The sequence below is a fragment of the Penaeus monodon genome, chromosome 29, assembly GCF_015228065.2.
Source record: "Penaeus monodon isolate SGIC_2016 chromosome 29, NSTDA_Pmon_1, whole genome shotgun sequence".
NCBI classification, from domain to species: domain Eukaryota; kingdom Metazoa; phylum Arthropoda; class Malacostraca; order Decapoda; family Penaeidae; genus Penaeus; species Penaeus monodon.
In genome coordinates this window covers 38234674-38234911 of record NC_051414.1, presented here as the reverse complement: position 1 = coordinate 38234911, position 238 = coordinate 38234674, and positions in this window count along the sequence as shown.

The following is a 238-nucleotide window of genomic DNA, read 5'->3' as shown; positions in this document are numbered from 1 at the left end:
GCTAGAGAGCGCCCATATTTCAGGACATCACGTGTCCCAAAGTGGATCGGGAATTTACCCTGAAATATTCCTGCTGTGACTCATTCCTTCTGGCGTTTCTGTATTTTCCTAAATTCGTGATGAATTCGTCATTTTGCAACTCGAATGCTTTCGGTATGATGAAAAGTTTGATAAAATGATTTCCCGTCAAAAACATACAATGGCATATACAACGTATTTGTTTATCGGATTATCTGTT